The sequence below is a fragment of the Cryptomeria japonica genome, chromosome 11, assembly GCF_030272615.1.
Source record: "Cryptomeria japonica chromosome 11, Sugi_1.0, whole genome shotgun sequence".
Lineage (NCBI taxonomy): Eukaryota > Viridiplantae > Streptophyta > Pinopsida > Cupressales > Cupressaceae > Cryptomeria > Cryptomeria japonica.
In genome coordinates, this window is record NC_081415.1 from 70,616,803 (window position 1) to 70,638,615 (window position 21,813).

Sequence of the window (21,813 nt, forward strand, 5' to 3'; positions counted from 1 at the left end):
ATCGGAGGCTCGCCTTCAATTGGATTCTCCACTAGTTCAATGAATGGATACTTTGACGCCCAAGTAATTTGAAAATTTCTCACTGACATATCCCACTCCCGATCCTTTTTTGATTTGGGTTGATCCTTTTTTGATTTGGCTTTTCCTTTCCCCTTCCATGCATTATCATTTGTGGCATTATCACCCAAGTCGATTATATCATTTCGGCTAACCTGGGTATCTAAAAGAAAATCTTCTTCAAATTCATCGTGATATGAGATATTAGGTTCGCCGCCTTGTTCAATATGCGGTGTAGGTTGTGAATCTTGTACTTGTACTTGTGATGATGTACCTTCCTGATTTTCACCACAATCTTTGCCAATGCCAAAGTACAAAGACAACATTCTGTGTTTTGCTAGCCTTTCTTGGCCTTCCCCACATTCAGGATTCCTACCCTTCTTCCTGTTTGACATCTCCAACGAAATTAAGACTAAAAAAAAATATCAACTTGTTGTAATAATGGACTATATGATTCATTGGCTCTACGACCTACAATCTAGATCTCTGAGGTCTCTCAAGTGCCCATTGACGGGTACCCACTGAATAATAATGAACTCAATAGTGCAAACAAATAGAGATGAATTCAAAATAATATTATAACACTTCGGAAATATGATCACTTACCTTAGGTAACTAGCAGTCGCCAATATAGTCAACAACAATGGTTGTTCCTAGTTTAAAACTTCGCTAGTGATTCGAATTGAGAGCTCAAAACTAACCAAATTGTGTAGAGATAAATCTAATCTTTGACTGTATTTATACCAATCCTTATTTAGCGAATTCGGCAGGAATTTTATATGGTATACAAATATTTGGCGAATAACACTTAACTATAACATGTCTTATGTAATTTTCAAGGCGATTATGGGTCGTCTAGTTAATTGACAATTATAATAGAGTTGGCAAAAATTGGGGTGAATTGAGACACACTTCTACAAAATGCAAGGCGAATTGGGTCCTCCTGGCCAATAAATCTTTATATGGCTATTGGCGAATTATGGTCGTCTATTAAGACAACCTCGAAAAGTGTAGGCGAAAATATTGAATTTATCATGTGGAAAACCTAGATTCTATTGGCGAAATTTTGATAGAGATACAATTAATTACATAAAACAATGGGCGATTGGGCCGTGCATTTGAAAAATATTTATAAAGTCCAGGTGACATGGGCACCCTTGATCGGTACAATATATTTGCCACTTTCGAGGTCGCCGACATGAAATATTCGCCAATTCGCCACTAAAGTAAACCCTGTGGGGCTCCCCCCATCGCAAGTGGGTGGGAGCACTTTAGCAGGTGGGGGCATTCCTATAGATGTTGGGGAATGGATGGGTCGCATGGACTTTCTCAATTTTGTATGGCATGAAAATATTCAACCTTTAGTGACTCACATATAATGGTAATTAGAATGGGCTAGTTGTATGGCATGAAAATATTCAATAAGAAGACGAGTGTAGCTTCAGTTTCCGAGACTAAGGTGGTCAGTACCTAAAACAAAATTATTTTGAAATAAATTAAACATTTTAAAAAACTGTAAAACCAATCAAATCTATTAAAAAAAGAAAAAAGAAAAAAACAAACATTTAATATTTTTTGAGAGATCGTGGCTGACTATAAAATGTAGATCTAAAGATTTATTGAATGAATAAACAAATTGAACATGTCACATGAAGAAACATGTGCTCCAACTCATAATTCATGTACGCTTGTATGAAAAATCAATGTATTGTGACTCGCCCAACGTTTACATAATATTAAAAAAAATAAAAAAATCATTGTATTGTGTAGTGAACGTTTACTAAATTTGAATTTGGGTTTTCATTTTAGCTTGTCTTCTGAAGAAGTGCTAATGAATTTTTAGGTATATCTCTTATTTTTGTTTTTTGTTTTTAAACTTACAATTACGTCAAATCTTCAGTTTTAATCGTTGTGTAAAATTCTCTGAAGGCGAACAAACATGGTGGGCGACCGCTTCTATGATAATGAGAATAGCAAAACTGGTAAGCTCATTTGAACACTGCAAACTGGAAAATCACAAACTCTTTAATTTGTTTCAAATCCGCCATCATACTGCAGTTTCCCGTGCCAATGGTAGCCAAAACTAAATTTTATATTCCATTCAAAATGGCAACCCAGAAAAATTAATCGAAAACCTCAATCCAAATGCCAACAGTTGGAATTCTCTGTTTCAGTCATGCAAACATAGCAATTCTGTAAAAGATCTTCATGCCCACATCATTGTCACTGAACTCACCCTTGAAATATTTATACAATCCAAGCTTGTGACCACGTATGTAATGTTTGGCAGTTTGGATAATGCTCGCAAAGTGTTTGACAAAATGTCTGAACCAAATGCATCGCAAGCGATTCACAAAATTTACAAACCGAATGCTTTTTATGGAATGTGATGATTAGAGAGTGTGCTAGGAGTGGACTTCACAAAGAGGCTCTTAAAGTCTATTGCAAAATGTATGCGGGAGGCATACAGCCAGACAATTTCACGTTTTGCGCAGTGCTGAAGGCGTGTGCGGGTTTATAGGCTCTACAAGAGGGTTAGGAGATTCATGATCATGTAGTCAAAATTGGATTTGATGCCATTTTTTTTGCAGCCAACTCCCTTGTGAAAATGTATGCGAAGTGTGGGGACATAGAATTTGCACGCCAAGTATTTGACAGAATGCTTGTGAGAGATGTTGTTACATGGAATGCAATGATTTCTGGGTGTGCTCAGAATGGAAAGGCTCGTGAAGCCTTGGTTCTCTTTGATCAAATGCAACAGTCAGAGATGAAGCCTAACCCAGTTACTATTGGAAGTGTACTCCAGGCATGTTCCCATATGGGAAATTTCGAAAAGGGCCGTCAGATCCATGAATATGTAACTCAAGGTGGGCTAGAGTTCAATGATTTTGTAGGGGGAACTCCTTGATAGATATGTATGCCAAATGCAAGAAGGTTGAGATTGCACGGCAAGTGTTTGACAAGATGCCCACAAGAATGGTGGTTTCATGGATTGCAATTATTGCTGCATATGCGCCGATTGGGCAAGACAAGGAAGCTTTGGAACTCTTTGCTCAGATGCAACTAGCTGATGTCACACCTAATTCTGTCACTATGGTCAGCGTACTCCAGGCATGTGCCCATTTAGGAGATTTGGAGCAAGGGAAGCAAATCCATGATTATATAATCCAAAGTGGATTGAAGTCGGACATTTTTGTGGAGAATTCCCTTATTGCCATGTATGCTAAATGTGGGAATTCGGAGCTTGCAAGTCAGTTGTTTGAGTACATGTCTAAAAGCGATCTGGTTTCATGGAATGCTATGATTGCTGGGTATGCTGAGACTGGACGTGCCAATGAGGCTTTAGCAATATTTAATCAAATGCAGCAGGCAGGTGTAGCACCTGATTCCATCACTGTGGTGAGTCTGCTTCAGGCATGTGCCCGTGAAGGCAATTTGCAAAAGGGCAAGTGGATTCATTATTATATAATTCTAAATAGGTTTGACTCTGAGATTTTTGTATTAAATTCATTGATCGACATGTATGCAAAGTGCGGGGTTGTTGAGAGTGCACGTCAGGTTTTTGACAAAATGTCAAAAGAAAATTTAGTAACATGGAATGCAATGATTGCTGGATATGTTCATAATGGACATGCCGAAGAAGCTTTGATGCTTTTTGGTCAAATGAAACAAAGAAACATTGAACCTGATTCAGTGACAATGGTGAGTCTACTCCCAGCATGTGCTCACTTAGGGTTCCTGAATCAAGGGAAGTGGTTCCATGATTATATAGTTCAAAACGGATTTGAGATGAATCTTCCTATTGGGAATTCCTTGATTGACATGTATGCCAAATGTGGGAGCATAGTTGCCGCACGAAAATTGTTTGATAGAATGTTGCAGAGAGATGTGGTCTCATGGAGTGCGATGATTTGTGGGTATGGTATGCATGGACACGTCAAAGATGCTCTTGAACTATTTCATCAAATGCAACAGACAGGCACAAAGCCAAACCACATCACCTTTGTTGGTGTTTTGTCTCCATGTAGTCATGCAGGTTTGTTGGAGGAGGGATGGAAGTATTTTGATTGCATGGTTCAAGAATACTGTATCACACCTAGCATGGAACACTATTCCTGCATGGTTGATCTTCTTGGGCGCTGTGGAAATCTTGTCGAGGCAGAATGCTTTATCAAAAACATGCCTTTTAAACCAGGTCCAAGTGTGTGGGGGGCCTTGCTTAATGCCTGCAGGATCCATGGCAATATTGAGCTAGGAGAACTTGCAGCAGAATGCCTTTTCGTCTTAGAGCCTAAAAATGATAGTTCTTATATTCTATTATCAAACATTTATGCAGCAGCTGGAAGGTGGGATGATGTAGATAAGTTGAGAACGGCAATGCAAGGCAGGGGCTTGAAAAAGAGACCAGCGTGCAGTTTAATTGAGGTAGACAATAATATTCATGCATTCCTTGTAGCAGACAGTTTGCATCCTCAAAATGAAGAGATTAATAAAATGTTAAAGATGTTGATAATGGAGTCATCGACTCATCAGGATGTGTCCCTAATATCAACTTTGTGCTGCATAATGTAGACTAGAGGTAAACTAAAACTTACTCTGCAGTCACAGTGAGAAGCTTGAAACTGCTTTTGGGTTTCTCAGCACAAGACCTGAAACTGCCATCCGTATCACGAAAATCCTTCGTGCTTATGTTGACTGCCATGATGTCACCGAATTCATCTCAAAAATCATTGACAGGGGAAAAACTACAGGGGATTTAAAGAGATTCCTATCCTTTCAAAATATGTACAGCAAGCATAGTATTTCCTTGCTGAAAACTTATCCATATAACATGCCCTGAGAAGTTGTTGAGAGTTTAATGGATCCAGAGTGTAGTTGAGCTGATACATGTAAGTGGACAGGGTGGATTGGCAAGTCTAGGTTTATTCATGAGTTTCTTCATGTGATTAAAACCCATGGGAATACAAAATTTGAACACTCTAGTGGGTTGAAGTGAGTGAAAATCACTTCTTCTTAAGAGGAGATCTCACATGCCATACTCGTGGAGTACTGATACGCCGCGACGATTTTATAAGACATCGAGACTGATGAGTCGGATGGAATCTGTAGATTAATTCCCTGGTTTTAGGGAATGTACAGTTGAAGACTAATTCCATCTGTTTACATCACAGGAAAAATCAATCTTTCAGATTTTATAAATTTGAATATTAAATTTAATATTTCATTGATTGTAAAGCTTATTTTCGTCCATTCTCGATTATTTTTTATACATATAATATTTATATGTAGTTTAATATGTCTTGTTATAGTCTTCCTCTCAAAAGGTTGTAAGCTTTATTACTCATTTAAATAATTACAAATTAGAAGTATGGAGCATATTAGCAAAAATTGTTTAGGGAATAAATCGGCAAATCAAAAGTATAAGATTTTTTTGAAAAAATCGAGAAAAAATTGGGAACAAATCGGATTAAAAAAACATAAAAAATTGTAGGAAAAGAGAGAAAATCTATTTTTTTAAACAACTTCAAAGCATTTCCATAGCATAGAGATATAAAGAGCAAATAAAATAGAGTTTAACTTGTGAATTGTAGAAAATAATTTTTTGTTGTTTATATTTATATTACTGATTACATAGACAAATAATCAGTTAACTTTTTAAGAGGACAATCACCAAATACACCAAATTGTTGTCAAAGTCTGAGATCAAAGATTAGCTAAGTCTATGAAGTAGCTAAGATAAAAAATTTCAGACTGAGATCCAACCATTGTTAAGAATTTAGTAAAAGTGGAAGTCATTTTGGAGTGATCCAAGACTTTCATTGTGATTGAGGCAAGGAGTTTTCTAGGGGTATTAGCTAAGTCTATGAAGTAGCTGAGATCACAATTTATTAGACAGAGATCCAACTATTGTTATGAATTTAGTAAAAGTGGTAGCCATTTTGAAGTGATCCAAGGCTTTCATTGTGATTGAGACAAGGAGTTTAACCCATGAATTGTAGAAAATAGATTTTTGTTGTTTATATTCATATTGCTTATTACGTAGGCAAATATTTATTTAACTTTTTAAAAGGGCAGTCACCAAATAGTTGGCTACGTCCGAGATCAAAGATTAGCTAAGTCTATGAAGTAGCTAAGATCAAAATTTATCAGACAAAGATCCAACAATTGTTAGGAATTTAGTAAAAGTGGAAGCCATTTTGAAGTGATCCAAGACTTTCATTGTGATTGAGGCAAGGAGTTTTCTAGGGGTAGTTCAATATTTGAGAAAGCTTATCAAATCATATCCCATAGTTGCAATGATTTATATTCCTTGATGGCAATTGGTAAGTCTTTTATATGGGGTAGAATTCAACAAAAGACATTTGTTTAGCTGAAGTAAAAGATTAGCAAGCCACTCGTTTTGGCAATACCTAGCTTGCAACTACTATTTTAGGTAGAGACACATTTTAATGATTGTGTGTTGGAGGCTCTTTTATTACAACTCTGTAAGCTTGTTTGTTGCCATTCATATTTATTTCGTGGAGCGCTTTAGATATATTGCTCACATAATGAATTGTATGTCTTTGTTTGAGCAAAAATTGACTATATCAATTATAAATTAAAAATCATATATCTATATCTACATATATTAAATGTCTTTGAACGTTTAGTGTTGTGGTAGAAAAACTCCATTGGTGAGGTAGCCACCAAGGTTCAAACCCCTACTAGGCCATTGAGCTAGTGGGCTTTCTACCTTTTTTGGGTCGTTGAGCTCATGGGTTTGAACAAGTGAAGTGTGAGGAAAGATGAACTCCTCCAAAATGGACAAAATAACAAACTTTTTCAATGTTGATTCCACATTGACTTTGATTGTCTCAGATCAACCCTATTTTTAAGCAATTTAGTAATTTCACACGTTTTTCTTGGGTTTTGCAAGTGTTTACAATGATTTTTTTCACCTTTTTGCCATTTTGGGGTTTTTAACATGATTTTAATGTGATTTAAATGCAAAATATCTTTGAAAATTGGGTCAACACTTGGTCAATGATTTTTTCATGAATCGAGATTTTTTTTGGGAATAAATCAGCTAGCTCCAGGATTCAGGATTAATCAGGTATAATCAATATTTTTTGCAGACTATTGCTTCATTGTACTATAGAGTGCCCAAAAGATTGGGATTTAGCAGGCTAGAGTCCCAAGGTACCCATTTAGGACATTTAGTTTGCAAGCTCATTTTTTTCTATCAATTCGATCTTATGAATTTAATTAATTTAAAAAGAAATTTAATTAAGTGAAAGTTGTAGCAATTGACTTCATATGAATGATAGTTAATAACATTAATTTTTGAGATCGACCATCAATAAATGTGATATAGGATCTAAGAATAACTTAAATGAGACATGCCAATACAAATTCTAATGTGTTAATGAATAATAAAATGGATCAAAATAATCATATTGTTGAGATATATGGAATATAAAAACTAGAGACCACCATGTTAGAATTTTAATGTAAGATTGTGTTGTATGAGTTAGACAAATTGATTTTTTATATTTTAATTACACTTGATATGTTTAGTAAAGGTGGACAATTTTTATTTATTTTTAACATTGTAAACAAAATGATTACCAAAATTTGAAAGATTGAGCTCAAAAGTGATAACTTCGACCTTCTTAACAATAGTGTACACACCATATGAAAGAGAAAGAATATAATGTTCCTTATGCAAATGAAGCCATACTTACTAACTTTGAATAAGTGTGGCCCTCAATGTCAATCGCAATGCTTACTGGCCCTTGCCTTGAAATACACTTGAGTTTTGGCTTCATATTTTATCCCCTAGTGCTATGGGCCTACGTGATTATTATTGAATTCAAGGATTAATGGGCCCCATTGGATTACCTTATCATGCTTCAAGAAGCTTATCAAGTGTTCAAGTCGTGCCATGCATTTATCTCTTCAACCCTTCTATAAGTTTTGCCTCCTTTTGAGTTGAACAAGCTGTAAGGTCTTATTCAGTAGCATGCTATTTCATGACACATATTTTTCTTTTTCCATTCTCTAGTGATCTAATCAGTTGTTGACTTGGTATGTTCAAAATCCTTTTTGGCTAAGTTGTGTCTTTTGTTTATGTGGCGACCAACAACCTCCAAATTATGCAAGATGACTAACTTAGGTAGTTGCTTGATGTAGCCTTTGGTTTGCAGGTGTTCACTTAGGTAGTTTCTTGATGGTTCTTATATGTAGTGAACATGTTTAGGTCTTCTATTTGACAACGAGTAAGCCTTTTCCAATGGGTGATTATTTTTGCATAATTAAGTTTTGGTTACATCAGTTGCTAGATCTTAGATTAGGTCACTCGTTGTTGTCAGTTTTCAATCTACTGTAGTCTATTTTAACTTTAGTATTTTTGTAGGGGGTCATGACCAATCCAAGTTATCTATATATAGAGTTGATGAGGGAGCATAGTAGCAACTCATAGTCATTGTCAATTAATATGAGTACCTTGCATAAAGATGGGTTAATCACATATTGTTCCAAGTGACTATTAGCGACTATCAAAGAGAGATTATATATACAAAATTGAATGGTGTAGTGACACATATTTGCAATTTAGCAATGGTAGTAGACCCAAAATTTGTATTTAGCAGGAGAAACACCTTTTCAAAGGGCATTTGTGACAATCTTATTTACTGCCCAAAAAAGATGGCTTTAAAGAGAAATCTTATCCCCAACATCTTCGTTTTGTTCATTGCACAACTATCTAATCTCCAAGCTTGTTCATGCAAGTGTTGTCAATATCACCTAGCTACAATTCAAACACGTTAGCTAGAAGTCATTCTTAAGGAATTTTAAAATTAAAAGTACTACTTTTTTAGTATTCTTTTATACAACAAAAGACATGTCACATATAGGACAAACATGGGGTTAGAGAATTGGGGTCTATAGTAATATTTTAGAGCCTAATAATTTGTTGGTGACCATTGGTAGTGCTATAAGCAACTTGGCAAGCATATGAAATTAGTTTTCGGATATTTAAAAAGTCACGTGCAAGGTGCAATTTGAGAACAAAGAAAACACAATTTTTTCTTTTCATATGACTAAGTAACCATGTAGTTTAAAATTATGAATATACGTGTATACCGTGAAAAGTGGAAACAACAATGTTGAAAGACTAAATGAATTCAACCACAAAACCCTAGCCTAACAACAACAAAGATCCACCATAACATATGAAGATTACCTAAGACAATGCAAATCAAATGAAATCACAAAGATTATATCATCACATGTCCAATAGGGTTTGAATCTCCATTCTTCCTATCTCCATTGATCTTGCTTGATATATTTGCTCTCAGATTTTATACGTGCACAAGAGCTCAACAAAGAACAGAAATGTGGTTGCAAGTAGGATCGCATATGAAAGTTCAAAAGCGTAGTCAATTGATCAAGTAGTTAGGCAGGGTTTGATAATGAAGGAAGCATATCCTTATATAGAAGACACTATAAGAAATGGAGGGATAAGATTGAGAGGTGTAAAAGATGTTGGCTATGGTTAGAGGGTAGGTAAAGAGAATAATAAAATAATGAAAGGGGGTAGGTAGTATATGAATTAAGAGATGAATGACATGTGTCATGGGTAGAAAATGCTAATGAATTAATTAAATAAATAAAGATTCATTTAATTAATAGAGGAAGTGGGATCAATTAAATAAATAAGTTATTTATTTAATTTAGGAAAAGGGTGTAGTCACATAAATCTGTCCACTTAATTAAAATGAATATTTAGTATTTATTTGATTATTTAACCATCAATCAATAATTAATTAAATTAATATATTTAATTAATTCATCTTAACCCTCTTCTCCTATTAATTAAATAAATTATTCAATTTATTTGATTTAATTCACTTAACCAAATTCAAACCATTAATTAAATAAATAAATCATATTTATTTAATTAAATCTTCTCTCACATTTAAATAAATTAATATTTTTTTAAATTTCCCCAAAATCCCACCTCTCACATTTAAATAAATTAACATTTATTTAAATCACCTTTATCCTCCACCCACTTGTATTTTCCTACAAATGCAAGTTGCACAACTATTTTAAATAAATCATTTATTTAAATCACCTTTATCCTCCACCCACTTGCATTTTCCTACAAATGCAAGTTGCACAACTATTTTAAATAAATTATTTATTTAAAATCCTATTTATCCTCACCCACTTGAAACCTTTAATGGTTTCCCTTAAAGTCTTCAAACTTAATGGCTTCCTTCTAGAGTCTTCTCAAACCTTTAATGGTTTCCCTTAAAGTCTTCAAAACTTAATGACTTTAAAGTCTTCAAACTTGATGGCTTCCTTCTATAGTCTTCTTAAGCCTTTAATGGTTTCCCTTAAAGTCTTAAGACTTTAATTGCTTCCCTCAAAGTCTTCAAGCATTTTAATGCTTTATGTTCCTTTTTCTCATTTGAATAAATTAATATTTATTTGAATATTTATCCAAATGCAAATTACACCATTTAATTGAAATAAATGATTTTATTTTAATTGAAAATACCAAAATTCCTCCCACTTGCATTTTCCTACAAAATCCACTTGCATGCCTAAACCCCTTCTAGATTCTTCTAAACCTTTCCCAATTAACCTAATCCATCCCCTAAATATTGTCACATTCCTAAGCAAATTGGAGTCACTTCTCAAAGACTCCAAAGTCTTTGAAAAACAATTAATGATTTGTGTGTTCAACAAATTAACCTCTGAAGTTTTTCAAACCATTTATGGCTCTTACATGACCATTAATGGTTAATTCCACTTGCACCCATGGTTAAGGACTTTGACCCCTAACTTAACCCTCATGTAACCCATGTGTCTCTTCAAAGCATTTATTTCTTTGACTAGGGTAAACATCATGTCCCCTCAAGCATTTAATGCTCCTTATCTCTCCTCTCAAGCCTCCTCATGGTGACACTTGTCAACATGGGATTGGGTTGAAATTCTCACATGGAATGAATATCTTTCAATCCTAACCCTTGTTAAGATTACTCAATCTTAACCCTTCATTTCCCCATTTCTTCTATAAATAGAACCCTTCTCCTCAAGCAAAAGAGAAGCATTAGAGTATTGTTGTTATACTGGTATTAGCATAGAGCTTTTTCATAGCATCACTATCTACACTTGCATAGCATTTGCTTATCAGATTCAACCATCTTGAATCTCCATATGGCATCCATGGCTAGTGCTAAAAGCTGAGAGCTACACTCATTTGGGACTTGGAGAGGGGAGAAACAAGGGAGAAGCATCGAAAGGCATCATGGAAGCATCTTAGGGAGGCTCTTCTCCTTTCTTTTATTTTGTTAAACTTCTTTGATGCTTTTTGAAATCTCTTTTGATATGTTTGGAATGGTTTTTAGTTATTTGTTTTGTTTTTATGGTTGAAACTAACTTATTAACATTGAACTTTGTTGTTGCCTTTCATCCTTGGAAAGAGTCAAGAAGAAGAAACCCAAGATGAGGACTTAGGGGAATGGATCTATAAAGATCCCATCACCACTGATATACCACAAGCTACGCTTCCTACGGATCAATATGACAAAGGACTCCTCATTATACAAAGAATGGGGTATGATGGTTAGAGTGCTTTGGGACATTGCAAACAAGGACGACATGAACCACTACTACCGGAATTAAAGCTCAAAGGTAATACAGGCCTAGGCTTTGAAAAAGAGATCTTTCCTAAGCTCAGATTCAAAGGAAAATCCAACAAACCATTATGTCAGCCTACTGCAAAAAGGACACCTTTCATTATTAAAGCAACATCAAGCACCATCCCAACTGCCCCACCGAGGCTCAAAACCCCAACACCACCATCTACAATACCAATCATCCCACCAAACGAACCAATAATCCCATCAATAGTACCATTAGCAGCAACAATTGTATCGGAACTCGCAGCAGCATCTATGGCACCAACAGTTCCAGTAGAAGCCACTGAGTCAACACTACCGATACTCCCTGTACCAGATCCTTTAATCCCCATCGACCTTCTTGCAACACCGATCACTACAAAGGTACATCAACCAATCACACCTGCAGTATTTAACTCAAAAGACATCCCAGTATGGTATAGTAATCGGATGCTGGAAAGTGACTCAGAGACCAACTCACATGAGTGGGAATTTGATTCTGTACAGCTTAACACTTCAGATGAGGAAGATGCATCACCACCTCCGCCACACAAAGATATCCCTATTTATGGAGAAGCACAGATAAAGACCACTTGGGCTCCTAAACTGGAAACATCTTCCATAGACCCTACGTCTCATCCTACACTTGATTCTGACAGGGAGAGTACCATTAATGACCTTCACCATAACGTCTTAACCCTCACTGATACATCTAACACACTTAACCTAATCGGTGAAGTAATGCCCATTATCCACCCTGAACTCATCGAATGGAACCAACTAAATCCCCCATGTCTTGACTTCTTCCAAAACGATGAGGCCATCATTGACTTTTTGGAATTAAGGGATAACCTACCAAGTGGGGATCACAAAGCTAGATTCGCCATAGAACTTAATAGTGCAGCATACTTCGGGGCAGATGCCAAACCTTTTAGCTGCAAAAATATAACAATAAAACATGGATCTTCCAGTGAAAACCACACTGTGGCACTGTTTGATCCGACAAAAGTAAAAAGAAAGAACGTATCCAATGGTGAAAACCTCTCTGAGGCGCCTGAGGATGAAGGGTTTGACATTCTCCTTGCTAGTACACAACAGGAACGATCAACGATTCTTATCGAGGAAACCAAAGAATACAATGTGGGGACTCTTGAAAATCCTCATCTCATACATCTAGCATCTCTTCTCACTCCAGAAGAACAACCTAAATTTATAGAGTTCTTCTAGAAGTGTCAGATCAACTTTGCATGGTCATATGTAGACATACTTGGGCGTGATCCTGATTTAGTCATGCATCACCTCACCGTAGCAAAAGGAGCCAAACCTGTCAAGCAGAAGCTTCGCAAGATGCATCCTCAGATTGCAGTGCTAGTCAAAATAGAACTCAAGAAACTCCTAGATGTTGGTTTCATTAGACCAATTGATTATGCAGATTGGATCTCCAACATTGTGCCTGTCGGCAAACCAAAAGGGGGCATCCGCATTTGTACCGACTTGAGAGATCTAAATAAGGCATGTCCTAAGGATGACTTCCCCCTACCAAATATCGACATCATAGTAGACTTGACAGCAGGACATGCCATGCTTTCACTCATGGATGGCTTTTCAGGATACAATCAGATAAAGATCGCACCAGAAGATCAACATAAGATAGCCTTCACATGTCCATGGGGCACAAACTGCTGGAATGTAATGCCTTTTGGTCTAAAGAATGCAGGAGCGACCTATCAACGAGCAATGACTACTATCTTTCATGATATGATGCATACCATAATGGAAGATTATGTTGATGACTTATTAGCAAAATCACTCACTAGAGAAGGTCATTTGGACATATTAGAGAGAATCTTTGATAGATTGGAACAATATCATGTTCGACTCAACCCAAAGAAATGTGTCTTTGGAGTAACCTCCGAGAAACTTCTAGGATACATTGTCTCAAGCAAAGGCATTGAGGTCGATCCAGCAAAGGTTAAGGCAATCTGGACATGCCACCTCCAAAGATTATCAGTCAGCTAAGGACATTACGAGGGAGACTTCAATCCATCTGAAGATTCATTGCACAATTGGCTGATAAGTGTCACCCATTCACACACCTGCTACACAAGAACATCCACTTTCAGTGGGATGCCCGATGCCAGCAAGCATTTTAGATGCTTAAAGACTATCTTATGAATCCACCATTGTTGATGCCACCAGATCCAAGTAGACCGTTGTTATTCTATATATTAGCAACAAGTACAACATTGGGTGTACTACTAGCACAACATAATGTAGAAGGAAAAGAGTGTGCTATTTACTACATCTCTCACACACTGGTGGGCTATGAACTCAATTATACACCTATTGAGCGAGCTTGCCTAGCAGTAATCTTAGCAGCCACTAAACTGAGGCACTATCTGTTAACACACAAAGTACAACTCATCGCAAAGATTGATCCACTCAAGTATTTACTCAGCAAAGCAGCATTGATAGGTCGCTTGGCCAAATGGGTAATGATTCTAAGTGAATTTGACATCGAGTACATGGACCGTAAAGCTATCAAAGGTCAAGTTATTGCAGATCAGTTGGCCGATGCACCTCTCATAGGTGATCATCCTCTCATTTCCAATTTTTCAGATGAAGATATATTCATGATCACAACAACACAACCATGGAAATTATACTTTGATGGTTCATACACTAGACATGGCTCGGGGGCAGACATCCTATTTATCACACCTTAAGGTGATAGCATCCCAAAGTCTTACAGGCTCACATTTCCATGCACTAACAACATAGCAGAGTATGAGGCCTTGCCGTACAATGGAAATTACGAGAACTGCAAGTATATGGTAACTCACAACTAGTCATTCAACAAACAATAGATGAATATCAGACCAAGGATGATAAACTCATGCCATATAAGCAAATGGTGGACACTCTAAAGACATCATTTACTACTATCACTTTTGAGCAGATACCAAGAGATCAGAATCGAGCTACTGACGCTATGGTTACCATCGCATCTCTCCTAGATCTTCCATAGAATTCAACACGCTATGAGTTCTTGGTCAAACAACTTTGGATCCCCGCTTATGATATCCCCGAATCTGAGATGATATGTCGCCTTGTCGGTTCTGAATCCCCATGGTATAGTGAATTCTACACCTATCTTTGCGATCACACCCTTCCTCCCAACCAATCGAATAACCAACGTAAAACCTTCATTCGCCAAACTGCTCGATATACCATTATTGCTGAAACCCTATACCGACGCGGTCTTGATGGTACTCTCCTTCGATGTTTGGAACAAGGTGAGATAACAAAGGTTTTGGAAGAAGTCCATGAAGGAATTCGCGGGACTCACTCAAGTGGTCCATCACTAGCCAAGAAACTCCTGCGCAATGGATACTATTGGCCATCTATGGAAAAAGATTCCTACTACTTTGTCAGGAAATGCAAGAAATGTCAAGTTCATGGCGACCTGATACATGCACCAGCCCAGGAACTGCATCCAATTACAACACCATGGCCTTTTTGTCAATGGGGCCTTGACCTTGTGGGTAAGATCCATCAATCTTCATCCAATGGCCATAAATTCATTATTACCACCACCGAATATTTCACAAAGTGGATCGAAGCTGTTCCACTTACCCAAGTCACCGGCAAGTAGATCGCCTCATTCATCCTCAACTACATCATCTGCCGGTATGGTGTACCCATGTCCATCATCATAGATAATGGTCTTCCTAAATCAGGATGTTTGCGAACTTTGTGAGAAATTTCACATCCGACATCGCTTTTCCACCCCCTATTACCCACAAGGCAATGGTCAGGCCGAAGCATGAAATAAGAACATATTAAGAATCTTCAAGAAGACAGTCAATGATGCCGGTCGTGATTGGCATGTTCAACTAAATCTAGCGCTATGGGCATATCGAACTAGCATTCGAACCCCTACAGGTGCAACTCCTTATTCATTGGTCTATGGTACAAAAGCTATCTTGCCTATTGAGGTCAAGATACCATCATTACGGGTTTCCTTGCATAATCTGATAGATAACAAAGCATATAGAGTATCCCGTCTTTAGGACTTAGAGTTACTTGATGAGAAGCGACAAGCTGCATACAACCATCTCAAAGCGTATTAGCAGCGCATGAGCAGAAGCTACAATCACCGAGTTAGACCTCGTACATTTGAGGTAGGTGATCTTGTTCTCCGAGAGAATCCTCGCAACCAACCAAGCATAGAACATTAGGGCAAGTTTGAATCAAACTGGCTGGGCCCATACATTGTCACTGCTGTATTTGGGTCTGGGGCATATCAGTTGGCTACTTCAAAAGGAGAACCGCTCGCAGATCCAATCAACAACATGCACCTCAAACGGTTTTATACCTAAGCTGTACAGAGCATCAGGCTCCCCTGCATACCAGAAAATACCAAAAACATTCAGAAAAATGTCCTGAAGAAATACAAAAAAAAAAAGGAAAAGAAAAGTGCATCCAAACAGTGAACAACCACTCCGGTAGCACCTTGGGTAAGTGCGATGGTGAAAACCTGGCAAACAGGCGCCACTCCTAAAAGGCTATGGCTCCATTGTCTTTCAAACTTGTTGTGATCACATCTACTTCATACATACATCCATCCATCCATCAACCATGGCTTGTTATAAATCTACAAATTAAAGAAAGTACTACATGCATCCTACATCCTTCTTTTTTATAGTCATGTCTAAACTGAGGGCAATGCCTTTAACCTATTGATGGAAGTGGATTCTACATTGTCTTGTGATTCATTAAAGTTCTTCATTTAAAACCATCTCACTAAATCCAAAACCATTCAAAACAAATTCAAAATCCAAAAACATCCAAAACACTTCAAAAAACCAAAAACATTCAAAACACTTCAAAAACCAAAAAATTCAAAAACAATACAAAATCCAAAAAACAATGAAAAACCATCGAAAATCAAACAAAAACATGGCAACACATTGTACATACTCATCCGCACAGATACCAAACAAAAATTGTGATATACTCCACAAAATGACCACTTATCAATCGACCACACAATCAACATCAACACTCAAAATTGTCTTCAACAAGGATGCATCCTTCCTTACCAAAACAAAGACAAGATGACATTTTCTTTGACAAGAAAATTCTGTTTACGCTATCAAATACTTGGTTGATTTATGGTCTAGTAATTTATATCAAGTTCCTACGACATAGTTTGTGTATCTTTGACGCATTATTCCGATGAAGTTCTGGGGCACCTTGACCATATGAGCATGAACCATTACCAAGGATCCTTATTCTTTATTCTTTATGTATATACTATTTGTTTGTAGGTACAATGCTCTTTCTTTGGTTCCTCCTACCTCATCCAAACTGGATAAAGGTTTTATCTCTTATTACGGTATGCACTTGTCTCAAGATATGATCAGCCTAAGATCAAGGAGGACGATCCAAGTCATGCATGAAAGGAGATAATCCTTGTCTGTTCCGCAAGCAATACTCAGGTCAACTTGATCCATTATATCAAGTTGCTTGTATTAACTTGCTATATCAAATCCATGTAAGAAATACTCTGGTCATCTTGAATCTTTATGTCAAGTTGCTTGTATTTTCTTACAACATTTTAAAGCTCAATGATGAAAAATAAAGCACTATGGATTGTCATCTCATCTCATCTGTATATATTGCATTTCGTTGCATTCCACCCATCCATACATTCATAATAGCTGCATATCATGCATACATAGTCATAATAATGCATACTCTATTTTACTCATCTTCTTCCATAGGACTCGGTCCTAGTCCTTCATATCTTCTATCTAACATCAAATCCCCCCTCACCCTCCCTATCTTGATCATCAACATCATCCTAATCCCTTCATCACTTCCCATCCTCACTCATCCACAAAATTAAGCCAGTTACTCTGTCTACACAAATACATCGACTCTCACACACCTAGACTATCAACAGATACTCTGATCAAGTATCTTCGGGTCTCAACAGGTAATCTATCATGGTAATCCTAGACTACATCAGACATTTATCATAATGACCTAGTCTCAACGAGGTTGCCATGATTCCCCACAATCATCCATCACACGCACACACTATCAATTGATCAACCAATCAAACACAATCCAATGGACAATTACATCAATTGTCTATGTCTCAACTTGTATTTTGCTTCATATACCTTGACTTCATTGGGCAATTACATCAATTGTCTAAGTCACATTAGGTCACTTTCATTCACTTACTCAGACTTTATCATGTCCAAGGGACCAATTGACATCAACTGTCACGCTTTGACTTGACTGGGGCAATTGAACCGATTGCACCAGATTGTCCAACCAATTTTGATCAATTGTATAGGATCAATCCAAACCCCACACTACATCTGCTATGTATCTCTTGCATTACCTTAGGGTACTCGCTGGCTTGTTGTTTCTTCATATTTACTCCATTTTCTCCCATTCTTTCATCATTAGTTCTAATTTCTTCTATTCTACCTCCCCTCCACTTTTCATTCTTTTTCAAGAGATCGCTCGATTTTTCAAAAAAAAATTCGGCCCATCTCTCGAGGGGGCATACCACCCATTAAATTTACATTTTATGGGGCATTTCTTCACACTTATTTTTCTTTCTTTGAAACGACGCGATAAACTGCACCGTTTCAAAGAGGGGCAAATGTAGTCACATAAATCTGTCCACTTAATTAAAATGAATATTTAGTATTTATTTGATTATTTAACCATCAATCAATAATTAATTAAATAAATATATTTAATTAATTCATCTTAACCCTCTTCTCCTATTAATTAAATAAATTATTCAATTTATTTGATTTAATTCACTTAACCAAATTCAGACCATTAATTAAATAAATAAATCATATTTATTTAGTTAAATCTTCTCTCACATTTAAATAAATTAATATTTATTTAAATTCCCCCAAAATCCCACCTCTCACATTTAAATAAATTAACATTTATTTAAATCACCTTTATCTTCCACCCACTTGTATTTTCCTACAAATGCAAGTTGCACAACTATTTTAAATAAATCATTTATTTAAATCACCTTTATCCTCCACCCACTTGCATTTTCCTACAAATGCAAGTTGCACAACTATTTTAAATGAATTATTTATTCAAAATCCTATTTATCCTCACCACTTGAAACCTTTAATGGTTTCTCTTAAAGTCTTCAAACTTAATGGCTTCCTTCTAGAGTCTTCTCAAACCTTTAATGGTTTCCCTTAAAGTCTTCAAAACTTAATGGCTTTAAAGTCTTCAAACTTGATGGCTTCCTTTTATAGTCTTCTTAAGCCTTTAATGGTTTCCCTTAAAGTCTCAAGACTTTAATTGCTTCACTTAAAGTCTTCAAGCCTTTAATGGTTTCCCTCAAAGTCTTCAAGCATTTTAATGCTTTATCTTCCTTTTTCTCATTTGAATAAATTAATATTTATTTGAATATTTATCCAAAGGCAAATTACACTATTTAATTGAAATAAATGATTTTATTTTAATTGAAAATACCAAAATTCCTCCCACTTGCATTTTCCTACAAAATCCACTTGCATGCCTAAACCTCTTCTAGATTCTTCTAAACCTTTCCTAATTAACCTAATCCATCCCCTAAATATTGTCACATTCCTAAGCAAATTGGAGTCACTTCTCAAAGACTCCAAAGTCTTTGAAAAACAATTAATGATTTGTGTGTTCAACAAATTAACCTCTAAAGTCTTCCAAACCACTTATGGCTCTTACATGACCATTAATGGTTAATTCCACTTGCACCCATGGTTAAGGACTTTGACCCCTAACTTAACCCTCATGTAACCCATGTGTCTCTTCAAAGCATTTATTTCTTTGACTAGGGTAACCATCATGTCCCCTCAAGCATTTATGCTCCTTATCTCTCCTCTCAAGCCTCCTCATGGTGACACTTGTCAACATGGGATTGGATTGAAAGTCTCACATGGATTGAATATCTTTCAATTCTAACCCTTGTTAAGATTACTCAATCTTAACCCTTCATTTCTCCATTTCTTCTATAAATAGAACCCTTCTCCTCAAGCAAAAGAGAAGCATTAGAGTATTGTTGTTATACTGGTATTAGCATAGAGTTTTTTCATAGCATCACTATCTACACTTGCATAACATTTGCTTATCATATTCAACCATCTTGAATCTCCATATGGCATCCATGGCTAGTGCTAAAAGTTGAGAGCTACACTCATTTGGGACTTGGAGAGGGGAGAAACAAGGGAGAAGCATCGAAAGGCATCATGGAAGCATCTTAGGGAGGCTCTTCTCCTTTCTTTTATTTTGTTAAACTTTTTTCATGCTTTTTGAAATCTCTTTTGATATGTTTGGAATGGTTTTTAGTTCTTTGTTTTGTTTTCATGGTTGAAACTAACTTATTAACATTGAACTTTGTTGTTGCCTTGTCCCCGTTTTGATGACATCAAAGGGTAATTTAAATAAATAAATGTATTTATTTAAATGAGAAATAAGGCTAGAAGAGGATAAATGAATTAATTAAATAAATAAAGATTTATTTAATTAATAGAAGAATTAGGCTAAAATAGTTAAATAAATAAAATATTTATTTAATTAGACATAACAATTTTAGGTGTCTACATTTTGCCCCTCTTTGAGACAATGCAACTTGTTGCGTTGTTTCAAAGAAGATAATATGAACTGATACAATGTTGCCCTAAGATGGGAATGATATGCCCCCTCGAGAGATTGGATGAAAATGTCTGGCAAGATCGCAGACAATCTCTCGATAAGAAAGAAAGGCTAGAAAGGAATGACACGATAGGATAGAGTGACAGAGTCACGAGATAATGAAGACTAACTCGGGAAACAAGGGCTAGGGCTAGGGCTAGGGTAGTCTATAAGATAGACCACGAGGGGAAAACATCCTCATTGTCATCCACACATCCAAGAGATCAAAGTATAGAGAGAGAATAGAGCAGCAACAGTCAGTAATGATGGCATTGGTTCACAGATTCGATTGCGCTGGCCGATTTTAGAGGCCAGCAGATGCGGGAGAGCAAGTAAGTATCGAAAAATCTCCTTGTACTTTGTCATAATAAATGTTGTCATTAATGCATGTTAGGTAGTGCAATAAATGCATTTTAGAATATGTCAAACAAGGTCAAAAAATGCTTAGGCATGTTTGTGTTTGTGCCAGGTGCGTCTGTGCAATATGTAAGCGCGTTTATGTAATGAAAGCGCGTTTGTGTCTTCAAGGCCAAATCGATAGTTCTGTGATGAACATATGCTATCGATTGGATAAGCTGCTGAGAGGATACACTCAAGCAGGTCCTCTAGGGAAGACTAGGATAGCAGATAGGGCTAGGATTGACAATTTTGTGATAAAACATACATTGCCAATTAGGAAACTACTCAAGAGGATACACTCAAGTATAGCCCTATGATAGGATAGATCGAGGCACTTTTTGATGAACAGTGAGTACCAAGACATAGTACTTTGTGATGAACAGGGAGTACCAATAGGAGCAGCACTTTGTGATGAATAGTGAGTGCAAATATGAGTAGCACTTTGTGATGAACAGTGAGTGCTAAAACATAGTACTTTGTGATGAACAGTGAGTACCACTAGGATAAATAGCAACACTTTGTGATGAACAGTGAGTCACTAGAATAGAATAAACACTTTGTGATGAATAGTGAGTGTCACTTTGACTGACACAGTTGATTTGCTTGACTCCAGGAGTACCTACCTATGCTGGAGTCACGGGAGAGATTTCCATCGACTCAGAGTTTGCAAGCAGAGCTGACAGTTGATGAGAGAGATGCTATTGAGGCTATGGGTTTATGATTGAGGTTAAGGGCTTGCAACATATTTTGTATGTGCCTGAGTTTTGGGTGAACATGGGATTGCTGTCTGCATTAGCTGAGAGATGGCACTCAGAGACTTGGACTTTCCATTTGTTGATGGGTGAGATGACAGTCACCTTAGAGGATGTGTACAGGATTTTGAGGATACCGATCGATGGGGAGTTAGTTCCTTACAATCGAGATGGAGATAGGGATGCACTGAGACGAG

The 21,813-nt window shown here is 36.6% G+C and overlaps 1 pseudogene; it reads left to right on the forward strand.

The window, feature by feature from the left end:
- The first annotated feature begins 1,912 nt into the window (after positions 1–1,912).
- On the forward strand, positions 1,913–5,279 carry LOC131859933 (pentatricopeptide repeat-containing protein DOT4, chloroplastic-like; annotated as a pseudogene).
- Positions 5,280–21,813: the final 16,534 nt, after the last annotated feature.